Genomic DNA, 15,362 nt, shown 5'->3' with positions numbered 1-15,362 from the left:
GCTAAGACCTGGGACAAGGACCGTGTGAGACACACAGAGGTACATGCCGCATCTGAAATCTGGGGGCCTCTGCCACACAACCACCATCACACCTCACCCCAACCTGCTAAAGCACTGAGTGACAAAAGACAAGATTTTCCAGGCCCCATGTCCGAAGTTTTGTTTTTTTTTTTTTATGTCCGAATCCAGATAGTTCTGGCCCAATTCAGTGTCCTGTACTCTGTGGTACTTGGGGTGCCATGCCTCTTCCTGCCACGTCTCCCGGAGGGCACTGGAAGATGTAGCGATTCACCAGGTGACTCAGAAGGACACTCTCAGCAAGGTCAGCCCTTTCGGTATGAAGATGCGTGGGAAAAATCGGGCGACAGGAACTCGCAACCCACACACATCTGAAAAGCAAATTGATGGTGAAACCCATTGGCAAAGATGAGGAAACGAACTTTTTCTGAGGGAGCAGTTCAGAGTGAAGCCATCAAGAACCCCAGGGGGAAGCGTAGCTATTATGAAACATTCAAAGTGGGTGAGAGTTGAGAGAAAGGTCAGCCTTTTGCTTTTCCCACAGCGGCTGCTTTCTGAAGGACAGTAAAGTCAAGCTGAAGTGTGATCACCAACCTTCTGGCCTTTGATGTGTCCTCCCTCCCCCATCCCCCGAGCTCTGTGGGAGGACAGAGGCTCCTGCGGTTTCCTCACACCTTCTGGCACGTACACACTGAGGTTATCTCAGAGTTGGCGGCCCCATCTGAAGCCTAAAAGGAATTAAGTCTTAGCTAAAAAATGAACGAAGTGAGACAGGCCTTGCCAAACCTGGGATGTATGTGTCCTTACCAAAAGGAAGGCCAGTTTCTAGATTAGGTTTGGCTTCGGCCCTGCGGGTCCACAGAATCATCAAAGAAAGGTGACTTCAAGAGGCCCTCCCAAGACCTCTGCTCCCAAAGGGGACTCTGACTGAGCCACGGAGGAGGGAAGGCAACCAGTCCTGGGAGGCCTAAACATCTGTCTTCCAGGTCAGTGGGGCAGGTGCGGTCTTCTCCCTGGTGTAAGAAAGGAAAGCTGGCTAAGGAGAGGGAGGAAGGGGGATAAAAGGACAGGAGGGCAAAGTAAGGGTGAGGAAAGAGAGAAAACAGGAGGGACCTTCCCTGGAGGCCGCAAGGAGGGCTGGACCTGAGGCTAGGTTACAGACCCCTTCTTTCTCTGGAAGAAGCAGCGGGGAAGTGGTGGTGTCGAAGTGGCCAAAGCCAACCACCACATACAATGGAGGCAACGTTTTAATGAAGCAAGACCTGGACCATTTATAGAACAAACGCAACAGGCATCGACTGCAGACATGGAAAAGATAATCCAGTTTGTTCCTCTGGCTCTGAAGCCAGCTACCAAGCCCCACATGCTTTCACAAAAAGGCAGTGAAACGGGCAGGAGGATCCGTCCAGAGGCCTTCACCCATGAGGCGGGATCCACGTATGGTACGAAACGCCCTTGCAAAGGCAGCTTTTCTCCACCAATAAGGACCCCAGAAAACTGCTGGTTGTTCTCGGGAAGTGGGCCCCTGTTCATGCCCCAGAGATGACTGACCCTGTGGAAGAGGGAAAGGGAAGCCAAAATCAGCCCCTGGTCAGGCCTACAGCCTCTTGGTTCAGGGGTTCAGTTACCAAGCTGCCAGGAAAAGCCCCCAGACTCCCATAGAGCAGTTTGTTCCAGAGTCAAAACTCTTCATTTATTATCAGTAGCAAAGAGTTTCCTAGACAAGTGGCTCTCTTACTTTGGTGTGCATAACAGTTACCTGGTGGCCTACTGAAATGCAGATTCCTGGGCACCACCCATGTCAACTGTGACTCACCAAGTCTGGGGGAAATGAGGATGCATTCACAAGTCTCCCAGGCAGTTCTGGTGGAGGTGATCCGTGGAGCCACCAAGGAGCTCCTTGATGATCGTTGCTGTATCGCCACTGATTGACTAGAACTTGAGGACAGAGGTAAATTGAAATAATTGATGTCTCCTAATTTAACTTTACCAGTGGCCCTTGAAACTTGGAACCTGGACTTCTTCCTCGACCCATTGGCCCAAGCACTGGAAAGCAGTGATGGAAATTTTATTCGTGAAGAGGAAAATATTTCTAAACAAATTCCCTGGAGGAAGTTAATTCTACAGGTAAAATCCTTTTACGGCCACAATTTTTTGACGGCTTATATATGTGTTCAAGCCAGCAACGGAGCCCTGGTGGCACAGCAATTAAGAGACTAGCTGCTATCCAAAAGGTTGGCAGTTCGAATCTACTAGCCGCTCTTTGGAAACCCTTTGGGGCAGCTCTACTCTGTCCCATAGGGTCTCTATGAGTCAGAATCGACTCAACGGCAATGAGTTTGGTTTTGGTTTTAAGTGGCAAAAGAGTTAAGCATTTGACTACTGACTGAAAGGTTCTCAGTTCAAACCCACCCAGAGGTGCCTGGGAAGATAGGCCTGGCAATCTGCTTCTGAAAAGCCACAGCCTTGAAAACTCTGTGGAGCACAGCTCTACCCTGACACACATAGGGTAACCATGAGTTGGAATCAACTGGTTTGGGTTTTTGTTTTTTTTTTTTGCTTTATGTTTGTATTCAAAGGCCTGTTGCAGGGCTGACACATCATTTGTAAATGGAAAAACATCCCCAAATCCAAAATAGTTCCAACTGTGTCCAAAATTTAGGAATTGGAGAAAGAAATATGAGTTTTATACTGATGAGTGTGGATCGTGAAGGTCAGGTTAAACAGAGGTTCCTGAGCTGGTCCACGCACAGAATTCAGAAGTCCGTGAACTGGAGAGCGGAAGAATGGTATTTCCCCCCAGCCTCTAATTAAAACTTACCTCTTCCTTCAGTTATAAGTGTAGACAACACGCTGCACTGGTATGCATTAGCAAGACCTGTGACTGTCACCAGGGGAAATCAAAGATACTTCATATTACATGACAGTTGTAGCTGTCTCAAAATATCACTTATGCTCAGCCCCACTCTGAAAGTAAGGTTGTTACTAGACCTGCTGATAGATTTTACTTAATGCTTTGATAAAGAGGCTTATATAGTACTAGGTCGGAAACCCTGGTGTTATAGTGGTTAAGCGCTACGGCTGCTAACCAAAAGGTCAGCAGTTCAAATCTTGTTGGAAACTCTGTGGGGCAGTTCTGCTCTGTCCCATAGGGTCGCTATGAGTCAGAATCAACGGCAGTGGGTTTGGTTTGGATAAAAAAGCAAAATACATTTGTTTTAATATTTGGAGAACTGTATTTCAATGTAGTTGGTTTCTCTTGTAATCCTATGTATTTTATTTTATGCATTTTAAAACTTCCACATGGCCACTTCCTGTCCTCATCTTTAAGGATTTCTCATCAGGGGTGACCACTCCTTTTTCCTTTAAATCCTCCCTTGCTTGGCTCCCACAATATCACTGTCCCATGAGCAAGGTATCCTACAAAGGCTTCTCCTCCATCCAGCCTCTAATAGGAGGTTCCTAGGGCTAGGTACTGGGCCCTCTTCTTTCATCTCTCTATACTTCCTCTCCCCCTCCCTCTCTCCCTTCCTCTCTCTCTTCTCCTCCCCCACATGCTCTCTCTCAGTCTTGATCTCTGCACTTTCCATGTGTGTGTTACCATCTTCATGTTGATATTCATTGACTCCTAGATTTTCTCCTTCAGTCAGGACCTCTCCTCTGAACCCCACCTTTCCATAGATAGTTAGGTGACATCTCCACCTGGAAGTCTCTAGATGGAAGTCTTGACTTCCACCTCCCAGGCCTATTCCCCCACTAATCCCCTCTCCCCAGTAGCAGCACCACCAACCACGCAGATATCCGAGTTCCGAAGTCAAGTCGTCTTTGATTCTGTAGAAGGTTGAACCATCTTCATCTGTTGATTCTACCCCCAAAAATATCTCAAAGTCATCCACCTTTCTCTGCTGCCACCACCACCACCATCATCACCCTAGCCTCAGCTGCTCCAGTAGCCTTAAATTGGTCTCCCTAATTCTATCCCTTCTAACCCTTGGGGCTTTTGAGATCTTTAACCCATGAATTGGATCATGTCACACCACTGTTAAAATCTAAACTCCTTATCTGGGCCAGAACAGGCCATACATTTCCCTCCACCTTAACCTCCCTCTCAATCATAGTTCTCCAACCTCATGGATCTTCTTTTAATTACAAACTATGCTAACTACTTCCAGCCTCAGCCACACCAAGAATTAGAAATGATGGTAAATACCAGATCTCTTCTGGCACTTGAAGACTTTCTTGTTTCTAAAAGTTGGATGAGAGAAACTGGTGTTCACTCTGGCTTTTGTCAGAGTCTGCAGGAGTATTCCAGGCTACCTAGATTGATACCCTGCAGAGAAAGTGTCACCCATAGTGTGAGACCTTTTAGAGTCTGCTGATTCATCCCCAGCTGGCTCTGTACTTCCCCTGGTTCCTTTGGTAAGGGGTGGCCCAGTCAAACAGAGGAAGTTTATATCCAGTCTCTATTCTGAAGGGAGAGTTGGTTCTCATGTCTATACCAACCCCCCACCCCCACCACTGCCAAAAAAACTCCACTGTCATCAAGTCCATTCCAACTCACAGCAACCCTATAGGATAGAGTAGAACTTCCCTATAGGGTTCCCAAGTCTGTAAATCTTTACAGAATCAGACTGCCACATCTTTCTCCTGCAGAGCAGCTGGTAGGTTCGAACTGATGACCTTTTGGTTAGCAGCCAAGCGCTTAACAATTGCACCATCAGGGCGCCTCCAACATCTACACCAGTGTTGTTATAATTGCAGTTGTCAGTGGGCCTATCTTACCCAGGTATTTCTGCTTAAGAACACTCACCCAAAAACCTGTTGCCATCAAGTCAACTCCAATTCATGGCAACCCTACGGGACAGACTAGAACTTCTCCATAGGGTTTCCAAGGAGCGACTGGTGGATTTGAACTGCTGGCCTTTTGTTTAGCAGCTGTAGCTCTTACCTGCTGTACCACCAGGGCTTCAAGAACACTCACAGTGCTTTTTATTTCATTTGGGACTTGGTAAGGATAAGAGCATGAACTTTGAGGGAAATTATATGGGATTTGTTCTAAAATACTCCAGCAAAGATTTTTAAAAAAGAGAGAGAGAGAGGGATAAAAGAAAGAGATAGAGAAGGAGGGATTGAAGAAGGAAGGTAGGGAAGGCAGATAAAAGAAAGGAAGGGAGAAAGAGGGAGGGAGGACGTATCTGTATGATGTCTATATTTAGAGAGAGAGAAAAGGAGAGGAGAGAAGAAGAGGAGAGGAGATGATAAGAATAGGAAAGAAAAAAGATGAGTGGTAGTTACCTGAAGCAAGAATGGACAGAATGTTGATCATTGTTGAAGCTGGATGTGGCTATGTGGAGGTTTGTTATACTGTTCCTTCTACTTTTGTGTATGTTTTTAAATTTACGTAATTTAAAAGTTCATAAAGATGAGAGTGCGAGTGGAGAAGACCTGCACCAATCCCATGGAGGGAACAGTTCACTAAACACTTGCCAACACCCCTGAGGCATGACTGCCGCAGGGCCTTTACACAAGCTGCTCTCTCCTCCGATGCACCCTTTCTTCTTTTCTTCCTATGAGTAATTCCTGTTCATCATGCAGATCTCAGCTCAAATGTCACTTCCTCACAGAAGCCTTCCCTGCAACTCCAGTTTAGATCAGAGCCACTCTTACCGCTCACCAGCATCCTGTACTCATAACCATCTACTTGTGTGATGGTGTCATCAGTATCTGTCACCCATGTGGACTGTGAGCTTCATGAGGGCTGGGTCTGTGGCAGTCTTTGCTTCCCATCACCTGGCCCAGTGCCTGGCATGTAGTAGATGCTCAATACATTTTTGTATGAGGTTAGTTACAAATCTCCCTTTACTAGAGTGTTGTTTTCAATGGTTGTGTTTGTCAGTTTGTCATACTGTGGGGACTTGCGTGTTGCTGTGATGATGGAAGTTATGCTGTCGGTATTCAAATACCAGCAGGGTCACCCATGGTGAACAGGTTTCAGCTGAGCTTCCAGACTAAGGCAGGCTAGGAAAAAGGACCTGGTGGTCTGCTTCTGAAAAAAATTAGCCAGTGAAAATCTCATGAATACCAGCAGAGCATTGTCTGATATAGTGCCAGAAGATAAGCCCCTCAGGCTGGAAGGCACTCAAAATACAACCAGGGAAGAGCTGCCTCCTCGAAGTATTTGTTGCTGTTGTTGTGGTTAGGTGCCATCGAGTCAAAGTAGAGTAGACCTTAATGACATGGGTGGAGTCAAATATTTGGGCCTTTCATTTGCTGAGGTGGCACAACTCAAAATGAGAAGAAACAGCTGTAAGCATCTGTTAATAACAGAACATGGTGAAATGCAACACGTAAACATCAATATCCTAGGCATTAGTGAGCTGAAGTGAACTGGTATTGGTCATACTGAAACAATCGTATGGTCTATATGTCAGGAATGACAAATTGAAGAGGACTGGCATTGCATTCATCTTCGAAAAGAACATTTCAAGATCTATCAGGAAGTACAGTGCTGTCAGTAATAGGATAATACCCATACGCCTACGAGAAAGACCAGTTAATATGACTGTTATTCAAATTTACACACCAACCACTAAGGCCAAAGATGAAGAAATTGAAGATTTTTACCAACCTCTACAGTTTGAAATTAATCAAACATGTAATCAAGATACATTGATAATTACTGCTGATTGGAACGTGAAAGTTGGAAACAAAGAAGAAGGATTGGTAGTTGGAAAATATGGCCTTGGTGATAGAAAGGATGCCAGAGATCACATGATAGAATTCTGCAAGACCAACAAATTCTTCATTGCAGATACCTTTTTTACCAACATAAATTGCGACTATACACGTGGGCCTCACCAGATGGAATACACAGGAATCAAATTGACTACATCTGTGGAAGGAGATGGTGGAAAAGCTCACTATCATCAGTCAGAACAAGGCCAGGGAATGACTGCAGAACAAACCATCAATTGTACACATGCCCTGGTGGTGCAGTGGTTAAGAACTCAGGCTACTAACCAAAAGGTTGGTAGTTCGAATCCACCAGTTGCTCCTTGAAAACCTTATGGGCAATTCTACTCTGTCCTAGAGGGTCTCTATGAGTCAGAATAGGCTTGATGGCAGTGGGTTTTCAAGTTCAAGTTGAAGCTGAAGAAAATTAGAACACGTCCATGACAGCCAAAGTACAACCTTGAGTATACCCCACCTGAATTTAGAAACTATCTCTAGATTCAACATATTGAACACTAATGACTGAAGACCAGGTGAGTTGTGGTATGACATCAAGGATATCATACCTGAAGAAAGCAAGAGGTTATTAAAAAGATGGGAAAGAAAAAAAAAAAAGACCAAAATGGATGTCAGAAGAGATTCTGAAACGTGCTCTTGAACATCAGATAGCTAAAGCTAATGGAAGAAATGATGAAGCAAAAGAGCTGAACAGAAGATTTCAAAGGGCAGCTCGAGAAGACGAAGTAAAGTATTATAATGACACGTGCAAAGGCCTGGAGTTAGAAAACCAAAAGGAAGAACACGCTTGGCATTTCTCAAGTTCAAAGAACTGAAAAAAACATTGAAGCCTCGAGTTGCAATATTGAAGGATTCTATGGGCAAAATACTGAATGACACAGGAAGCATCAAAAGGAGTTGGAAGGAATACACGGAGTCGCTATACCAAAAAAGAATTGGTCGACATTCAACCGTTTCAGGAGGTAGCATATGATCAAGAATCGATGGTACTGAAGGAAGAAGTCCAAGCTGCACTGAAGACATTGGCCAAAACCAAGGCTCCAGAAATTAAAGAAATACCAACTGAGATGTTTCAACAAGCGGATGCAATACTGGAAGTATTCATTCATCTATGCCAAGAAATTTGGAAGACAGCTAGCTGGCCAACCAGCTGGAAGAGATCCATATTTATGCCTATTCCAGAGAAAGGTGATCCAACAGAATGCAGAAATTATTGAAAAATATCATTAATATCACACACAAGTAAAACTTTGCTGAAGATCATTCAAAAGCAGTTGTAAGCAGTACATCGACAGGGAACTGCCAGAAATTCAAGCCAGATTCAGAAGAGGACTTGGAACCAGGGATATCATTTCTGATGTCAGATGAATCCTGGATGAAAGCAGAGAATACCAGAAAGACGTTTACCTGTGGTTTTTTTTTTTTTTTTTAACTGTTGCCAGACAACTTTCAAGTGATGAAGATTAACAAGCCAAGGATAAATGGACCTTACAATAAAACGGACAAAATTCACATTGTCATTTTGGAATGATTTGGGTACTGCTTTGGGGATGGCTGCACTATTAACAACATTTATTGACAATCTTTGGGACCCATTGGAAAATTCTCCTCCATTACTAATGCATGAGTCAAAGCAGAAACTTACTCTCGTGTGGGTTCCATTTCGGTGTTTGTGCGTATGCAGGCTGGTAGCTTTCACTGTGGCCGCTTCAGTGACAATTGTTGAAATTGTGTGCATAAGGATCTCCCATGTGCTCTAGTGACTTAGATGCACAATGTTAATGCCATCACAACTCTAATTCCTTCTACCTTTATTATAAGAAACCACAAGTAGCATCTGATAATACGAGTGGGCTCACACAAACACAACAATGGCTAGTTCTTCTGTCTTTCATTTTAGGTGAAATCCTATGTATTAGAGAAAGAACTAAGACTGTGTGTCATGAAGACTTGTCAAGGATGTCCTACAAATTCATTCCTCGTAAACAACACGTTCAATCCTGTAAGCAAATGTAACACTTTAGTCCTTTTTAGTCTGGAAGCAAATATCATTTTGCTTCTGATACCGATATAAATTTCATACACTTTATAATCCTAAGGTTAGTTCTCTTGGGATGCTAGCCCTGCATCGAGATATAAAACATACAGGAGGTAGTTTTTGTATTATGGATGGAATGGGCAGGCATAGCCCTTACAGTTAAGAACTCTACTGGACCACAAACAAATCAAAAGTGACCTTATGATTTAAGATAAATGCTAAAGAAGATTCAGCAACTCTGAAAACAGTTTTTTAAACTGCCCATATTTTTTTTTATTAACTTTTATTGAGCTTCAAGTGAACGTTTACAAATCAAGTCAGACTGTCACATATAAGTTTACATACACCTTACTCCGTACTCCCACTTGCTCTCCCCCTAATGAGTCAACCCTTCCAGTCTCTCCTTTCGTGACAATTTTCCCAGCTTCCAACTCTCTCTATCCTCCCATCCCCCTTCCAGACAGGAGATGCCAACACACTCTCAAGTGTCCACCTGATATAATTAGCTCACTCTTCATCAGCATCTCTCTCCTACCCACTGTCCAGTCCCTTTCATGTCTGATGAGTTGTCTTCGGGAATGGTTCCTGTCCTGTGCCAACAGAAGGTTTGGGGACCATGACCGCTGGGATTCCTCTAGTCTCAGTCAGACCATTAAGTATGGTCTTTTTTGAGAATTTGGGGTCTGCATCCCACTGATCTCCTGCTCCCTCAGGGGTTCTCTGTTGTGCTCCCTGTCAGGGCAGTCATCGGTTGTGGCCGGGCACCAACTAGTTCTTCTGGTCTCAGGATGATGTAGGTCTCTGGTTCATGTGGCCCTTTCTGTCTCTTGGGCTCTTAGTTATCGTGTGGCCTTGGTGTTCTTCATTCTCCTTTGCTCCAGGTGGGTTGAGACCAATTGATGCATCTTAGATGGCCGCTTGTTAGCATTTAAGACCCCAGACGCCACATTTCAAAGTGGGATGCAGAATGTTTTCATAATAGAATTATTTTGCCAATTGACTTAGAAGTCCTCTTAAACCATGGTCCCCAAACCCCCGCCCTTGCTCCGCTGACCTTTGAAGCATTCAGTTTATCCCGGCAACTTCTTTGCTTTTGGTCCAGTTCAGTTGAGCTGACCTTCCATGTATTGAGTATTGTCCTTCCCTTCACCTAAAGCAGTTCTTATCTACTAATTAATCAGTAAAAAACCCTCTCCCACCCTCCCTCCCTCCCCGCCTCGTAACCACAAAAGTATGTGTTCTTCTCAGTTTATACTATTTCTCAAGATCTTATAATAGTGGTCTTATACAATATTTGTCCTTTTGCCTCTGACTAATTTCGCTCAGCATAATGCCTTCCAGGTTCCTCCATGTTATGAAATGTTTCACAGATTTGTCACTGTTCTTTATCGATGCGTAGTATTCCATTGTGTGAATATACCACAATTTATTTAACCATTCATCCATTGATGGACACCTTGGTTGCTTCCAGCTTTTTGCTATTGTAAGCAGAGCTACAATAAACATGGGTCTGCATATATCTGTTTGTGTGAAGGCTCTTATTTCTCTAGGGTATATTCCGAGGAGTGGGATTTCTGGGTTGTATGGTAGTTCTATTTCTAACTGTTTAAGATAACGCCAGATAGATTTCCAAAGTGGTTGTACCATTTTACATTCCCACCAGCAGTGTATAAGAGTTCCAGTCTCTCCGCAGCCTCTCCAACATTTATTATTTTGTGTTTTTTGGATTAATGCCAGCCTTGTTGGAGTGAGATGGAATCTCATCGTAGTTTTAATTTGCATTTCTCTAATGGCTAATGATCGAGAGCATTTTCTCATGTATCTGTTAGCTGCCTGAATATCTTCTTTAGTGAAGTGTGTGTTCATGTCCTTTGCCCACTTCTTGATTGGGTTGTTTGTCTTTTTGTGGTTGACTTTTGACAGAATCATGTAGATTTTAGAGATCAGGCGCTGGTCAGAGATGTCATAGCTGAAGATTCTTTCCCAGTCTGTAGGTGGTCTTTTTACTCTTTTGGTGAAGTCTTTAGATGAGCATAGGTGCTTGATTTTTAGGAGCTCCCAGTTACCTGGTTTCTCTTCGTCATTTTTGATAATGTTTTATATTCTGTTTATGCCTTGTATTAGGGCTCCTAAGGTTGTCCCTATTTTTTCTTCCATGATCTTTATCGTTTTAGTCTTTATGTTTAGGTCTTTGATCCACTTGGAGTCAGTTTTTGTGCATGGTGTGAGGTATGGGTCCTGTTTCATTTTTTTGCAAATGGATATCCAGTTATGCCAGCACCATTTGTTAAAAAGACTATCTTTTCCCCAATTAACTGACACTGGGCCTTTGTCAAATATCAGCGGCTCATATGTGGATGGATTTTTATCTGTGTTCTCAATTCTGTTCCACTGGTCTATGTGCCTGTTGTTGTACCAGTACCAGGCTGTTTTGACTACTGTGGCTGTATAATAGGTTCTGAAATCAGGTAGAGTGAGGCCTCCCACTTTCTTCTTCTTTTTCAGTAATGCTTTGCTTATCCGAGGCTTCTTTCCCTTCCATATGAAGTTGGTGATTTGTTTCTCTATCACCTTAGAAAATGACATTGGAATTTGGATCAGAAGTGCATTGTATGTATAGATGGCTTTTGGTAGAATAGACATTTTTACTATGTTAAGTCTTCCTATCCATGAGCAAGGTATGTTTTTCCACTTAAGTATGTCCTTTTGAATTTCTTGTAGTAGAGCTTTGTAGTTTTCTTTGTATAGGTCTTTTACATCCTCGGTAAGATTTATTCCTAAGTATTTTATCTTCTTGGGGGCTACTGTGAATGGTATTGATTTGGTTATTTCCTCTTCGATGTTCTTTTTGCTGATGTAGAGGAATCCAAGTGATTTTTGTATGTTTATCTTATAACCTGAGACTCTGCCAAGCTCTTCTATTAGTTTCAGTAGTTTTCTGGAGGATTCCTTGGGGTTTTCTGCATATAAGATCATGTCATCTGCAAATAGAGATAATTTTACTTCCTCTTTGCCAATCCGGATGCCCTTTATTTCTTTGTCTAGCCTAATTGCTCTGGCTAGGACTTCTAGCACAATGTTGAATAAGAGCGGTGATAAAGGGCATCCTTGTCTGGTTCCCGTTCTCAAGGGAAATGCTTTCAGGCTCTCTCCATTTAGAGTGATGTTGGCTGTTGGCTTCGCATAGATGCCCTTTATTATGTTGAGGAATTTTCCTTCAGTTCCTATTTTGCTGAGAGTTTTTTATCATAAATGGGTGTTGAACTTTGTCAAATGCCTTTTCTGCATCAATTGATAAGATCATGTGGTTTTTGTCTTTTGTTTTACTTATATGGTGGATTACATTAATGGTTTTTCTAATATTAAAGCAGCCTTGCATAAAAAAAAAAATTTTTTTTTATACCTGGTATAAATCCCACTTGGTCGTGGTGAATTATTTTTTTGATATGTTGTTGAATTCTATTGGCTAGAATTTTGTTGAGGATTTTTGCATCTATGTTCATGGGGGATATAGGTCTATAATTTTCTTTTTTTGTGGTGTCTTTACCTGGTTTTGGTATCAGGGAGATGGTGGCTTCGTAGAATGAGTTGGGTACTATTCCGTCATTTTCTATGCTTTGAAATACCTTTAGTAGTAGTGGTGTTGTCTCTTCTCTGAAAGTTTGGTAGAACTCTGCAGTGAAGCCGTCCGGGCCAGGGCTTTTTTTTGTTGGGAGTTTTTTGATTACCGTTTCAATCTCTTTTTTTGTTATGGGTCTATTTAGTTCTTCTACTTTTGATTGTGTTAGTTTAGGTAGGTAGTGTTTTTCCAGGAATCCATCCATTTCTTCTAGGTTTGCAAATTTGTTAGAGTACAATTTTTCATAATAATCTGATATGATTCTTTTAATTTCATTTGGTTCTGTTGTGATGTGGCCCTTCTCGTTTCTTATTCGGGTTATTTGTTTCCTTTCCTGTATTTCTTTAGTCAGCCTAGCCAGTGGTTTATCGCTTTTGTTAATTTTTTCAAAGAACCAGCTTTTGGCTTTGTTAATTCTTTCAATTGTTTTTCTGTTCTCTAATTCATTTAGTTCAGCTCTAATTTTTATTATTTGTTTTCTTCTGGTGCCTGATGGATTCTTTTGTTGCTCACTTTCTATTTGTTCAAGTTGTAGGGACAGTTCTCTGATTTTGGCTCTTTCTTCTTTTAGTATGTGTGCATTTATCGATATAAAGTGGCCTGTGAGCACTGCTTTTGCTGTGTCCCAGAGGTTTTGATAGGAAGTATTTTCCTTCTCGTTGCATTCTATGAATTTCCTTATTCCCTCCTTAATGTCTTCTATAACCCAGTCTTTTTTCAGGAGGGTATTGTTCAGTTTCCAAGTATTTGATTTCTTTTCCCTAGTTTTTCTGTTATTGATTTCTACTTTTATTGCCTTGTGGTCTGAGAAGATGCTTTGTAATATTTCGATGTTTTGGATTCTGCAAAGGTTTGTTTTATGACCTAATATGTGGTCTATTCTGGAGAATGTTCCATGTGCACTAGAAAAAAAAAGTATACTTTGCAGCAGTTGGGTGGAGAGTTCTGTATAAGTCAATGAGGTCAAGTTGGTTGATTGTTGTCATTAGGTCTTCCGTGTCTCTGTTGAGCTTCTTACTGGATGTCCTGTCCTTCTCCGAAAGTGGTGTGTTGAAGTCCCCTACTATAATTGTGGAGGTGTCTATCTCACTTTTCAGTTCTGTTAAAATTTGATTATGTATCTTGCAGGCCTGTCATTGGGTGCATAAATATTTAATATGGTTATGTCTTCCTGATCAATTGTCCCTTTTATCGTTATGTAGTGCCCTTCTTTATCCTTTGTGGTGGATTTAAGTTTAAAGTCTATTTTGTCAGAAATTAATATTGCTACTCCTCTTCTTTTTTGCTTATTGTTTGCTTGATATATTTTTTTCCATCCTTTGAGTTTTAGTTTGTTTGTGTCTCTAAGTCTAAGGTGTGTCTCTTGTAGGCAGCATATAGACGGATCGTGTTTCTTTATCCAGTCCGAGACTCTCTGTCTCTTTGTTGGTGCATTTAGTCCATTTACATTCAGTGTAATTATAGATAAATAAGTGTTTAGTGTTGTCATTTTGATGCCTTTTTATGTGTGTTGTTGACAATTTCATTTTCCACTTACTTTTTTGTGCTGAGACGTTTTTCTTTGTAAATTGTGAGATCCTCATTTTCATAGTATTTGACTTTATGTTTGTTGATTCGTTACGTTTTTCTTGGCTTTTATTTTGAGTTATGGAGTTGTTATACCTCTTTGTGGTTACCTTAATATTTACCCCTATCTTTCTAAGTAAAAACCTAACTTGTATTGTCCTATATCACCTTGTATCCCTCTCCATATGGCAGTTCTATGCCACCTGTATTTAGTCCCTCTTTTTGATTATTGTGATCTTTTACATATTGATTTCAATGATTCCCTGTTTTGAGCATTTTTTTTTTAATTAATCTTAATTTGTTTTTGTGATTTCCCTACTTGAGTTGATATCAGGATGTTCTGTTCTGTGACCTTGTGTTGTGCTGGTGTCTGATATTATTGGTTTTCTGACCAACCAATTTCCTTTAGTATTTCTTGTAGCTTTGGTTTGGTTTTTGCAAATTCTCTAAACTTGTGTTTATCTGTAAATATCTTAATTTCTCCTTCATATTTCAGAGAGAGTTTTGCTGGATATATGATCCTTGGCTGGCAGTTTTTCTCCTTCAGTGCTCTGTATATGTCATCCCATTCCCTTCTTGCCTGCATGGTTTCTGATGAGTAGTCTGAACTTATTCTTATTGATTCTCTCTTGAAGGAGACCTTTCTTTTATCCCTGGCTGCTTTTAAAATTTTCTCTTTCTCTTTGGTTTTGGCAAGTTTGATGATAATATGTCTTGGTGTTTTTCTTTTTGGATCAATCTTAAATGGGGTTCAATGAGCATCTTGGATAGATATCCTTTCGTCTTTCATGATGTCAGGGAAGTTTTCTGTCAGCAGATCTTCAACTATTTTCTCTGTGTTTTCTGTCCTCCCTCCCTGTTCTGGGACTCCAATCACACGCAAGTTATCCTTCTTGATAGAGTCCCACATGATTCTTAGGGTTTCTTCATTTTTTTTAATTCTTTTATCTGATTTTTTTTCAGCTATGTTGGTGTTAATTCCCTGGTCCTCCAGATTTCCCAGTCTGCATTCTAATTGCTCGAGTCTGCTCCTCTGGCTTCCTATTGCATTGTCTAATTCTGTAACTTTACTGTTAATCTTTTGGATTTCTGCATGCTGTCTCTCTATGGATTCTTGCAACTTATTAATTTTTCCACCAAGTTCTTGCATAGTCTTTTTGAGTTCTTCAACTCTTTTATCAGTGTGTTCCTTGGCTTTTTCTGCAGTTTGCCTTATTTCATTTCTGAGGTCGTCCCTGATGTCTTGAAGCATTCTGTAAATTAGTTTTTTATATTCTGTATCTGATAATTCATTTGGGAAATATTTTGATTCTTTTGTTTGGGGGGTTGTAGAAGCTGTCATGGTCTGCTTCTTTATGTGGTTTGATATTG

General features: G+C 41.6%; 1 protein-coding gene across 1 annotated transcript in view; it reads left to right on the top strand.

The window, feature by feature from the left end:
- Positions 1-15,362, top strand: part of FYCO1 (FYVE and coiled-coil domain autophagy adaptor 1) — a 107,442-nt gene that overhangs the window by 82,987 nt on the left and 9,093 nt on the right. The window lies entirely within an intron of this gene.

The sequence above is a fragment of the Elephas maximus genome, chromosome 20, assembly GCF_024166365.1.
Source record: "Elephas maximus indicus isolate mEleMax1 chromosome 20, mEleMax1 primary haplotype, whole genome shotgun sequence".
Lineage (NCBI taxonomy): Eukaryota > Metazoa > Chordata > Mammalia > Proboscidea > Elephantidae > Elephas > Elephas maximus.
This window is presented reverse-complemented; position numbering and strand designations above follow the sequence as displayed.